This window comes from Acipenser ruthenus, chromosome 17, assembly GCF_902713425.1.
Source record: "Acipenser ruthenus chromosome 17, fAciRut3.2 maternal haplotype, whole genome shotgun sequence".
In the NCBI taxonomy this organism is placed as follows: domain Eukaryota; kingdom Metazoa; phylum Chordata; class Actinopteri; order Acipenseriformes; family Acipenseridae; genus Acipenser; species Acipenser ruthenus.
The window spans coordinates 2,124,593-2,134,290 of NC_081205.1; positions in this window are offsets into that span (position 1 = coordinate 2,124,593).

The window sequence follows — 9,698 nt, forward strand, 5'->3', positions numbered from 1 at the left end:
AGATGTTACAAGCATCTGGTACACATATTTCAGCACAAGATAATTATTTATGTAAAGGCATACATGGAAAAATAGGCACCCCTTGCTTATCAATGGATATTACATCTCTCTGTCATTCACTTGCATTGGCATTCCAAGTGACATAATCCCGCAATGAAAGGACACGGTACAGTGGATTAGCAAACGTCACAAAGTTCATAGCAGCCTGTCGCCGAGCTGAAGCGGCACTTAACTGACTTTTTAAATTTTATTAAAAAACAGGAGTGAGCAAAGAGTTTGTCATCTAGTAGTGCTTTAACTGGAGGACGCAGCTAGTGTACTTGGAGACAGTAGTCTCCCTTGCTTGATTTTTAATTTTTTTTCCAGTTGGAAGACAGTTGTGTCCTTGTACACTTTATGTACCTTGTAGTTTATTATGTGACAAGTGGGATCTCACTGTCATATTTTGTAAAAGCTGTATTGCGCAAATGCATACTTTACCATAGATGTATGGTAAAGTATAGATGTATACAATATTTTCATAGATGTATACAATGTATACAATATTTTCACTAGCCAACTTACTCCAGGCAGGAACATACAGTAGATTTTAAGGAAACAAACCAACCAATACTTATATATACTGTATATATATATATATATATATATATATATATATATATATATATATATATATATATATATATAAAGCCTTCACACATTTTTCAGCTTTGCATTCAGCTTATGATCAAAACCTCACTGTCATAAAATGCACGTATAACATTTTTTTTCCATGTATTTATTAAAGTACTGGTGATTTGAGCCCTATTCACCAAACCCTGACACTTCTTTTTATTCATAAAACAGACTTTGAAACATTAAAAATGATTTAACTATCCGGAGCTGAAGTTTTGTGAATAGGGCATGAATATTGAATGGAGACAATAGCTGACCAAAAAGATTATACACATTTCACAAGGCTAATCTATGTGTCTTAAAACAAATGTTTACATGACGTGGTGATTTTCTTGTCAATTATTTGTTATGTTTTATGCTTTTAATGTTTGTAAAATAATGTGTATAGTTTGAAAGATTCTAATAAGGTCAACTGTTAAATCCAAATTTTATTTTGCACTAATAAAAAAAATAAAAAAATGTAATACAAAAATCTAAAAGCCTCTTACTTACACGTGACTTCATTTCAACACTGAAAAATAACTCTGTCTAATAACTGGGCAGGGCTGGAGAACACTTTAGAACCAGTCAATGACGTACGTAAATTGAGCTTGGGTGGGTCATTTAGATAAAATAACTACATACACGTAAAGTAAATGTAATGTTATATTGACTCGGGAGGCAGAACAAAAGAATAGACATGCAATCTTCTGTTATGACAATATGACAATGGTGCTGTGGCTTCTGAAATGTTCTCTGAGACATGCCTGTAGCAGTCATCTTTTTTTTTCGTTCTTTCAAGTTCCCATCAACCAATTATATAAATCCCTTATTTCACGTGAGTCAGAAATCAGCACATTCCTCTTGTATAAAGACTAGATTTTTTCTGGTTACATAATATTTACATTCCACAGCTGTCTTATTCCTACTCTCACCTTGCAATCGAAGATAATAAGATCCTATTTCTTGTTATACACAGATTCCGATCCACCTGCAAAATGAGTTATTTGAGTAAAACATCTACCTGGGTTGTGGCTCTCTTCTCGAACACGGTTTTTATTTATTTATTTATTTTTAAATAAAGACACTATCCTTGCCTTGGTAACCAACGTGAAAAGAGAGCAGTGATTTTGTGCAAACTGTGTATGGCCCTCTTTACATTGATTTAATTAATCTGTCTGCCATCATGCATTCACCTGTCGAGGGGGTGTTGAAAAGAATTTACCTTGCATTTGTGTTGTGCTTTACAAACATCGCTGTCATGAGACTCGATTAAAGAGCAGGGTTACGTATACAGATCAAAGAGCAAGGTAGGGCAGCAGTGTGGAGTAGTGGTTAAGGGCTCTGGACTCTGGACCGGAGGGTGGTGGGTTCAATCCCAGTTGGGGGACACTGCTGCTGTACCCTTGAGCAAGGTTACCTAGATTGCTCCAGTGAAAAACCCAACTGCACAAATGAGTAATTGTATGTAAAATAATGTGTAAAAAAATAATGTAATTCTATGTAAATAAAAAAAAACAATTATGTGATATCTTGTAATAATTGTAAGTTGTCCTGGATAAGGGTGTCTGCTAAGAAATAAATAATAATAAGGTTACATATACAGATCAAATACCCAATTACAGTCCATTTAAAATGTAAGTGCTGCATTATAAACAATTAATCAGTCCTGGATGGCAGTATGCTACAGTTGTTATTTCCCTGAGCTTCACCTTGCATTTGGTTTACTCCTATTAGTATATATATATATATATTTATTTTGCCGCCTTCTTTGGCTCTGTTTTTTGAGACTGTTCCGTTTCCTGTTTCAACATGAAGGGGCTAGCTTTCTGGTGGGTTTTTTTTAGCTTTTTTTTTTTTAAAATAGAGTTCCTGTTTCCAAAAAGCAGCTAGCAGAGCCTGTGGACTAGGTTGTATGAACTAGTGACGATTCAGTTAAGAAATAGGATGAAGGCACGAGCTTAAATGTTTGTCCACTTGATTTATATTGAAAAAAGAAAACAAATACATTTATAAAAATAATAACATTTTAAAAGGAGTTTGTATAAGGTCGGCTTCCTGATTCCGATTTCATCTTCGGTGTTTCATCTTCGGTGTTGTACTTTGCCCAGACTTCACAGTTGTTGGAACAAGTCTCAGCAAATCTCCCTTGCCTGCATTGGCAAGCTGTTTCATTAAGTCAGTGTGTGCTTGTCAGTATTAGTTTACTCATAAATCAAACCCCACCCTCCAATTAACATTACTTGGTAAACAAGCCCCAATCTCAGCTTTATAGTTCGTTTTTTTCACAGTGTCTATAACTGAATGATCGCCCCTTGTTATTAAAGTTCCTATTGTCTTAGATGTAGTTCGCCTGGTAAGCTATGCTATACATTTATAAGTCTGCATAAACAAAGTGCTTCCTACCTTCAGTTATTGGAAATTGGCAAGTTTAAGGTTGTGGTGATGCTGCACCGCATTTAATATAGCATCTGTTATTAATAGAGGGTCATTTCGTTACAGCCATGTAACCACACAGTAGTTCAGTAGCTTTTATTCAATGGGCTCTTGAATCAACATTATCGTAAGACTTTTTGAGCCATATTCTCAAAACTATTTACTCCAAACCGTCATTAGTGCAATTATTTTCTAGAAGAAAAAAAAAAAAAGAAAAAAGAAAAAAAAAACACCAAAGACAATTTTAAAGCAAATAAAAAACGAGAAAAGTGTAATTTCAGAAAACTGGTTGGAGGAATGAAGGCTATCGAGATAAGCTGCAATTGAGGCTGCTTTACAAAGCAGTAAAATATGTGGATTTCAACGCTTGTCAAAACATGACACTGTATCAGATCACAAATTGACGTAATCAGCAATCAAACCAAACTGGTAACAGCAGGTTGAAGCCTGCGGCTGCTATTATTAGCATTTCCAGCAGCTATCCATAAATAGCCTTGGTCTTTACATTAACTTATAGGCTTGCAGTCAGGCAGGACAGTAGACCTGACAGATGGAGGCGAGTGTGCACTTCCTCAGTGGTCACAAGTTCATAGTAGGCAGCCCTTAATAAGCTTCTCAGAATCGGGCTGCAGTGTCTACCCTCTCGGAATTCTTCTGTTACCTTAAAAGATGTCAAAAGTATCGCAAGCGTATCACAGCTTTTAATGTGTTCTCCATACCACGCTCTTGATATAAATCATATTAACAGTTCTATTGTTTCAGTACAGGAAAATCAATTTGGAAAGTAGTCTGGTTCCCTTTGGGTAGCTGTCATTTCACTGTAGTCCTGTACTTCTTCCTTATATTGTCTTACTGTAAGTGCAGGATATATGTTGATGAACACTTCCCAAGTTCTCTCCATTCAAAGTCATACTATGCTAAAATGATTCATTTAAAAAAGGTTACTTCCTAAAACTATACACATAGTTTGATTGTGATTTGAGCTAGTTTGTGTCATGAAAGAATGAGAAGATATTTTTTCTTACCCAGCCTTGCTAGGTACCAGTATTGAAATTATACTGTAAGTCACCCTGGATAAGGGCGTCTCCTAAGAAATAAATAATAATAATAATAATAAATAATAATATATAGTATACGATAAAGTCATAATCAAGCCATGTTGCGTCAAAAGGTCATAGTCAAGTGATGTAACAATACATCGCTTATTGATGACTTTCCCAAGGGGTGATCTCTGTACGTCTTTTAAACTGCTGACTCTGGTTTTTATTTTAAAATCCAAAGCGGTGAAAATGTCCTTTTCTGAAAATCCCACATTAGAAACCAGAGAAAAAAACTGCCTTTGCTATAAACCTTGAAAGTTGTGGGATCTGTCTATTATAAAAAAAAATAACAAATGGGGCTGAAGTGAATTACTTTAGGTTATAATTGCTTCTCGGTGTTCTCATAGTTACTGGTGCCACCAGAACCCCTCGATACAATTATAACCTTGTACAGTAATACACTGCAAACCATCTATTATTCTATATGTAATGTATCAATAATGCGAGCGGTTACTGGCTAAGTGTGATCCCTCTTCCAACCCCCGTGACAGTTGACACACACACACACACACTACAGGTCCTTATACAAAATGTATATAAAACCCACAGTTTACTGGGTTATACCCAGATGCAATCCGAGAGCTCAGAAAAAAAAGGTATAGGAGGCTGTGTAAAAGTTTGGAGAACATTGGTTTGCCACGTTTCGTGTGGCAGACAGATGGATGGAAGCACAGACAGTGCGTAAATGTAAAGGTATGTGGAGTACGTCACGTGAATGTTGAGTATTTAGTGTTTCTTGGAAGTGACTAAAAAAAAAAAAAAAAAAAACATTCTGGGTGTGACTTTTCCTGTTACTGAAATCAGTACTTCTCAAACAGCACCTATCCCCTGCACCCCCCCTAATCTCCCTGCAGTAAGCCTTTTTTAAAAATATTTACCTATGACCTGATCTGTGTTTTCCCTTAGCAGTTTCAATCCTATGTGCGTATTCACTCAGATTATCATGGGGAATTCCCACTAGTCTCAAAGCCAGCCTTTCCTGTTGTGCTGGCATGCTTTTGAAGGAAACAGAGTTCAAGTGGAGATCTAGTCTTATTACTGTAACCTGTGACTGCAGAGAATGTTGCTCTGTTAAGGAAGCTGAAGTGCAGGGTGGAATAACACTCTGCTTAATGCTTGGCACACAGCAATCATTATAACGTAGATATACAAAATGCAAATACTTTTAATGACGGCTTCTGAGCCAGTCAGAAACAAGCTTCGGTTACATCAAGTTCGTTATTATTGATTATCAAATGTAATAAAGTGCAATTCACGTTAGCACTTCAGATTAAATGGAATGAATAATAGTGTACTTAAACTGTAATAACTCCTCTTGCAAGTACAGTGCCATTAAATGTAATTAAGTGTAATTAGATTTTAACACCACGGTAAAGGCCATTTCCACATATAAACCCAAGGTCAGGCTAACTGACTACTTCAAAAGCAGCTTTTCATTTCATTATGAAGTGTGTGGCACTAGACCTTTCCAAAATTCCTATTTTTGTTGACATTAGGAAATTAATGGGATGCAGTTCCTCTATTTTACAATAGCTGGCATTTGTTCCAGGAATCAAACTGCGACCTAAATCAACACTGAGAAAACTTGCTTAAAGATGGAGACATCTCTGTGAGTTCAGTGCCAGGGTCAGGAAACTAACTTTTGTTTCACAGATTAGTAAAAACGGCATGTTGACAGCCAAAACTCACGGTGGTGCTGAGGTTATAGTCCAGGCATGTATTTTAGAGTAAAGGTTTGTGGTCAAGCATACTTGCTGTCAACCAGTGCCACCATGCTTAAAGCAAGATGAAAGTGAAAAAGGCTGATCTCTTGCTATTGTTTTGCCCGACCTGTGACGTGCCAAACCGGCCCATGACAGCACAGGGTCCCTCTGCTAGGTTTAGGTGGAAATGTATTCTGGATCCCAGTGAAGTACAGCTAGTATTCAGAATACCAATGCTACCAGTGACTGGTGGGACAAAGCCTTATGTACATTTTTTTTAAAGCATTACAAACTAAGTCTTTTATAAACTGTAACACCCAGAATATAACTCTGATAGTAGTTTGAGGAGCACTGTATTTGGCCGATGTACCTTAAGAATATTTGGTTATCCTGAGCTGAACGCAGTCTTCCAGATTTCTATACAGACTCGGGACAGTGTTTGCATATCATCTGTGCATCTTCTGTACAGGCCTCTTACAATGCAAATACACTGATGATCTGTCCCTGTTTTCTGAAACACTGTGTTTCTGATGGGTTTCTGTCATTGTAACAGAGAGTTAACAGGCTGCTCTAACTAGTGCAGGTTCCATACATATTGCTATATTGCATGGTGCTGCTACTCTACACATTTCAGATAATATAACACGTATTGTACTTACACCAATGGATTCAATTAGGAACACAGAAAATGCTATCAATCTGAATGACTGAAATCTATATCGTTCATCTTTGAGGATTCTCAGTTTGAGTATGACGTGACAGTATTTGAGGTTTATCTAGATGCAGGCGATGTTTTACTCAAACTGAGAATCTTCATTTAGCACAGGCTCACAGTACCTTGCAGAGTTTGTGTCTGATACCTGATTGGGAACAGTGGTTCTTCTGATGACCGGGGAAGACAGGGGTTCTGAATCTGGGCATCCCATTAAGAAACACTAAAAGAAAGTCTTTCTTCAGTGTCCACAGTACTTCAGTCTGTGTCCCAGCCATGTCCTTAACTAAAACTGAAAGAATTGAACCCAATCCGGTCCCTAATCAATGAATTATACTGTACCTATTAAACAGAGTTGCGATTTCCTAATTGAATATCGGACATGCAGTAATCAATAATAATAATCAATGGATTGAGAACACTATTATTCAAAAGCAAGAAGAACAAAACAAATAGATCACTGACTATTTAATTGAGGCTCGCAAAAGAAAGGCTTGTCGATGAATAATCGATCAATCGAGGAGTTGTTGCTAACGGGAACAGTAACCCAGGATCGGAGCTGCCTGCCTCCAATATAAAAGAATTGACTGATCTCTAAATACTTTAAAGGAGATGTTGATGTTAACGGAGGGCCTTCGTTTGGAATTTTTCAAACGCCTCCCTGCGCACTGTGACTGGAATTTATGCAGCTCCAATGTAGTGCCTGACCAGAGCCCACCTACTGCAAAGCTGTTTCTTAGAAGTGAACTCATGACAGCATGTGTTACAGGAAGCCAGTCACCTTAAAATAGAATCTAAATGTATAGATGCGTAATTAAACAAACAACCATAAAAGTGCAAGATCAATAGAGTTTATGAGAATGCTAAGCACCTCCACTTATTTCAAGCTTATTAAGGACAAACCAGACACTATGAAGAATTACTGGATCGTGGTGTTCTCCACTTTGCTGTGCTTTTAGGGCTGATACCATGATGCATGCTACTCAGAGTTTAAGATGGCTTAAATTGTTCAGCACATTGCCTATTGCTTATCAGTTTCCCCATTAGTTGCTTAAAAGGGAGCTTGCATCAGTGATTGTGTAAGGATATGTAGGCACATGAATTAGCAGAAAAACTGAAAATCATGTGCACAGTAAAGCACACTGCCTAGTGTATGTACACTATACCATACAAGTTCATTAGACTGCTGCTCTTGGTCGATATCAGCCTGGACTGGTTTTTCGGGCAGGTTTTGCTCATGTCCTGGGGGCTGATTGTAACATAAGGCCACCACATTAATCTCCTTTGTTCTCCTTACAGTCATCCCTTTTTAATGTATAAGGGCAGATAATGATATTCAGGCATTGAAAATGAAAATATACAGTGCAATTGACGTCCACATAGTGACTGGCACTTGTGAAATTATGTCCCACACAGCAAGGTTCATTAGATTGCCATGGTCTTCTTGGAGAGAATATTTCTGTATGCCCTCCTGAAAATATCTCATGCCCCACTACCCCCCAGGTAGTTTTGGAAATATATGCATAATACACAGGTCTCCACATCACAATTTATTCTGAATATTGTAAATATTTTATTTTTTGCAAAAGACTAACCCAGTTGAGGAGAACCATAATCAGCTGGTAAATGAAAGCGTTTCATATACGTATGGAAAAAGCGTAAAATTGTAGTTGGCGAAAGTATTGAAAATGTTACTCGGACCCTAATTTGGAACCCACTGTTAAAGGACACAGGTTATTCAACATGTTTCTGAATGCTGTAAGGAGGAAATCTACTTTTTAATATATCTCCTTTTGTGAACAGCTGTCAACAGCTTTAATTCTTGTAAAGAATGCAGCAGTGTGGAGTAGTGGTTAGGGCTCTGGACTCTTAACCAGTGGGTTGTGGGTTCAATCCCCAGTGGGGGACACTGCTGTTGTACCCTTGAGCAAGGTACTTTACCTAGATTGCTTCAGTAAAAACCCAACTGTATAAATGGGTAATTGTATGTGAAAATAATGTGATATCTTGTAACAATTGTAAGTCGCCCTGGATAAGGGCGTCTGCTAAGAAATTAATAATAATGATACCCGTTTCCTCACTGAGAATAACAGTTAGTTACCTTTCACGTTCTTCTGTTTGTCAGGGGTTATGGTAAACGCAGTCATAAATCTTAGCCACGTGACATTACAGCTGTCAGTTGTCATTTTTTTTGGTGTGTCCATTGAAGCAATATTGAATATGATTTAAGTATGGAATTTGCGATTGAAAAAAAATCTTTAAAATGTCTCTAGTGAATGAAAGTTGTCTTTACACAAACCGATCGGTTTACGGTACATCACCTACTGCAGCAGGTGTGAGAAGTGATTCTCGCTGCCCATTGATTAGTTGACCAATCAGACAGAGGCCCCAGTTAGTGACATTTATGGCGTGGTTTCGTGGTTGAATCAGTAAGGCAGAATAGAGGTTCCAGATGTTCTTCAACCTAATCATTGTGATCTTGGTAAATTCATTTTGACGCAGTAGTACTACGAAGACATTTCAAAAGTTCTTTGTATTTCAGACCTGGTTACCAAATTTTGTCAAAACAACGCAAAGCCCTTTTCACATTACAGTAGCTTCAGGTCTTCTGACTTTTTTTAGGCTAGCCTACCATATATATATCATAATTAAATACATGATGACCCTTGTCCTTTCTGCAGCACAGTCTAAGCATTTTAAAAAATACAAATAAAATAAATCAGCCAATGCATTTCAAAGAACAGGAAATGTGATAATTATAACAATGAAATCTGATGTGGTGTAAACCAAAAAAAAAGTTGTATAAATACTAAACCAGCATGTGCTCTACAGTAAGAAGCACACTATAATTACTGTGTGTTTCAATAAGTTACTGTACATGGAGTGATGGCCATAGGGAAAAATCCTCCATGTAAATCCTGCATAATATTCTGGAAACAAACATTATGTGTGTGCCGTGTTGGGAAAGTTAAAACGGTCCAGATACACTGTGATGACAACCCCCCCCCCCCAAGCCTTCCCTCAGCACCACCCCTTACACTGCTGTGAAGAGGAAGTGAGATTCTCACTATAAGATGCTTTCATGCTCCAAGC